Source organism: Gavialis gangeticus, unplaced genomic scaffold (genome assembly GCF_001723915.1).
Source record: "Gavialis gangeticus isolate Ggan-Ray unplaced genomic scaffold, GavGan_comp1, whole genome shotgun sequence".
NCBI lineage: Eukaryota > Metazoa > Chordata > Crocodylia > Gavialidae > Gavialis > Gavialis gangeticus.
In genome coordinates this window covers 10,327,286-10,330,653 of record NW_017729008.1, presented here as the reverse complement: position 1 = coordinate 10,330,653, position 3,368 = coordinate 10,327,286, and the positions used below count along the sequence as shown (strand labels likewise).

Sequence of the window (3,368 nt, the reverse complement as noted above, 5' to 3'; positions counted from 1 at the left end):
CATCAGGAGGCGCTACTTCACGGTCAGGGCGGCTAGGGTCTGGAACCAGCTTCCAAGTGAGGTGGTGCAGGCTCCCACCCTGGGGGTTTTTAAGAGGAGGTTGGATGACCACCTTACTGGGGTCGTTTGACCCCAGTGCTCTTCCTGCCATGGCAGGGGGTCAGACTAGATGATCTGCTCAGGTCCCTTCTGACCCTAGAAACTATGAAACTTCACTGAAAGGGTGGCCAGAGCCTGGAATAGGCTTCCCACAGAGGTGGTGCTCTCACCTTCCCTGGAGATCTTCAAGAGGAGACTGGATAGGCACCTGGCTGGGGTCTTATAACCCCTGCCACCCCCAGTGCTCCTTGCTGCCCATGGCAGGGGGTTGGACTAGATCATCTATTTAGGTCCCTTCCCACTCATTGATTCCCTGCTGCTCTGTGGTAGAATTCAACTTCAAAATAGTCTCATCATTTATAACTTCCCCTTCTCTGATCACCTCACATATCTTGCCTCTTCCAGGGGCAAAATACTACTATGATAGCCTTCCTATTCTTCTCTGCGACACCCTCTCACCTACTACATTAAAGATTTGTGCCCTCCCCTTTGAAGTGCTAAATTCCTGCCTAAGTATGTCCTAATTTCTTCCTGTTCTCCCTCCCACTGCTGTCTAAACCTCTATCTTACTGCCACCTTTGCATCCTTCCCTCACTGTCATCTTCAATTATAACTCATTTTCCTTGACCAGCACTCAGTTTACTCCTTTCTTAACACTCTTCTTTCTCTAACCTTTTGCTGATGATCTAGGAAGGTAAAACATCAATTTGAGACTAACCTTTTAAATGATTAATCCTAAATCTCGACTGTCACACATCATTTCAGGGACAAGATTTTAGGGAGAGAGACCATATCTTCTTTCTTTCTTTGTACAAGCTAAGCAAACTGCCAATGCTCAATGAATGGTAGCATAACAGATTCATTACAAGGCTATCTTATACATTTTTTGTTATAGATTTTGATAAATGCTTTAACAAATAGTGTTACAGATATTTAAAAAAAATAAATATTCATCCCTGACAGCTCATGTCTTCAGAAGGGTCTGTGAAATGACATGACAAGAGTGGTGACTAACACTCACCACAACACTAGCACAAAGAAAATGTTGAGTTGCTGTAGGAGGCACACAAATTTCCCCACTCTCTTTATGACTCAGGTAAGCTGCCAAAAATGGAGGTGGAAAACTGTGGGATGGAATGGTCTTGACTTCAAGCCAGCTGTCCGTGTGGCCTTTTTATAAAGAAGAAATTAATTACATCAGATTCTTAAGCATTTTATTTAAAGAGCAAAACCTAACATTTAGCCTTAGTATTGAATGATAGATAGCATTAGGATTAAAGTCAAAGGTCCCCACCAGCTGCCTTTGATTCCCTGACCTCGAAGTGGTAAAGCATGAAAACAGAGATGAAGAAGAAAACCAGAATCCAACAAAATACTGAGGAGGAGGTGCTGTAGGCCTGTTCTCCCAGTGAGAGTCAACATGGACTTACAGCTGGGAAAAGGAAGGTCTGGAGCAGATTACATTTATGTGCGTGAGCACTTAAGCCAGAAGGAAGAAGAGCACATGAACAGAATGAGGGGGAAGTGTGGCAAAGAGGGATGTGAAATGTGGGGATAGAGGGAGAAACATTGGGGAGTATGAATGTGATGAATGAGGGCAAAGATAAAAGGGGAATGTGACAAAAGAGAGACAGAGGAAGAGAAGGAAAGGGTGTAGGACATCTTAAAAGGGGATGGAAAATGAGATATGTACCATACACTGGGTAGGATGGAAGAAGACAGGAATAATCACTGAGAAAAGAAAGGGGGTGGGAGAAAAAGCAGAACAGAGAGAGGAGAAAAAAAGAACTGTAGGGACCAAAGAAATGACAAGATGGAGAAAATGGCTCCTCAGATCAGCACTTTTTGAAAGAGAGAGAGAAAAGATACTGCTGCCTCCACAAGAGCAGGCACCAGGAAGCACAGGAGATAAAGCAGAGTGAGAAAGAGATAGAAAGGAAGAGAATGGAAATGGCCTGACCTTAAGCAGACAATAAAAGAGACCAAAGAGAGGAAAGATGAGTGTTACTACTCTGTTGGCTTCATAATGGTTTCACATCGCCTGCCTTTCCCTAAACTACGGATCAGGATGGTTCATAAAATCCTCACTACGTCTAGAATGAATGTGCCAAACTTCAAGAAAATACTGTTGCTTGCCTGGCAGCTATTCTTCTTCTTTTCCATGATTCTCATGCAAACCAGTTGCTCTGGCACGACCAGGCTACATTGTGATGGCAGGACTACAATCCTGGACCTTTTGGAGGCTAAAGGGCTCTTCCTTCCCTTTTGTTTCCTTACATTTCTGGTTTCTATTCAAATATTTCAGTGCCTAGTGATTCTGCTCCTCCAAAAATAGCACGTGGCCCTTATGGTAGAGTTCTGACAGGAATAAGAAGTAATGTTCAAGGAGGAAGAAGGGATGAGAGTCTAGGGCAGGGCAGTGATTCCCAACCGGGATGCCTGGAGAACCGCTCAAACGTGCTGCGGGCTGTCCTGCAACCTGAGCCCTCGTGATCCAGGGGAGAAAGGCGGAGATCTCCAGGGCAACCCGCAGAGCTCCAGCCCTTCTCACCCCTTGTGGGCCGAGGTCCTCACACCAGGACCCTCGCTCCACTCAGCGGTTCCCAAACTGACATGGCGCAGCACCAGTTTAAGATGATACGACCCTTATGTTCCACCAGCAAATTTTTCAGTTTAGCCTTACGTACCACCAGCAAATTGTTGTCACGTAAAATAATTAAAATAAGTCTGTTAACGCGTATCACTGACAGGCTGTCTACGTACCACTGGTGGTACGCCTACCACGGACCGGGAACCACTGCTCTAGTATTTTACTGCGGTCAGAAGGCAAAGTGGGGCGCGCCTGGCACTTACCGGGGGCAGAAAACCACCAGTTTAGGGCACAGATGTTAGAAGCAGAAAGTACTTCTGCCATACAGGGGCAGGCTGGGTAAATACCCTGTCACCCCTTTGCTTGCCAAACAGCAGGGAGGGCAGGGGAGGGTGCGGGAAGTCCACGCCTTGCTGCGACCGGCACCTGTGCCGCGCAAACCAGGCGGTCAAGGCCAGGCTGTGAGCGGAGGCTCCAGCAGGCCCCTGAGTCATGGGAAGGGGAGCTCCCGTGTGCAGGCGCGCGGCCCTGCGGAGACTCACCGCCCGGCGCGGGAACACGCGAGTCCGTGACGGCGGGGGCAGGTGCAGGAAGGGCTGGCAGCTCCGGCCCCGAGGCGCGTCCCCCGCCGCCGGGAGGGCGCTGCGCTGCCCTGTGCTGCCCTGCGCGGCTCTGCGGT

The 3,368-nt window shown here is 48.3% G+C and overlaps 1 protein-coding gene across 8 annotated transcripts in view; it reads right to left on the bottom strand.

The window, feature by feature from the left end:
• LOC109292109 (histone H2B 5-like) overlaps positions 1 to 3,331 on the bottom strand; it is a 27,895-nt gene extending 24,564 nt beyond the window's left edge. For 5 of the 8 annotated variants that reach the window (XM_019509372.1, XM_019509367.1, XM_019509366.1 and 2 more), the window contains exon 1: positions 1,121 to 1,272. The gene's annotated coding sequence lies outside the window, so the exon portion shown is untranslated. Of the gene's footprint in view, positions 1 to 1,120; positions 1,273 to 3,231 lie in introns of those variants that run through there. The other 3 variants (XM_019509368.1, XM_019509370.1, XM_019509374.1) reach the window with 1 other exon arrangement.
• Between the last annotated feature and the right edge of the window lie 37 nt (positions 3,332 to 3,368).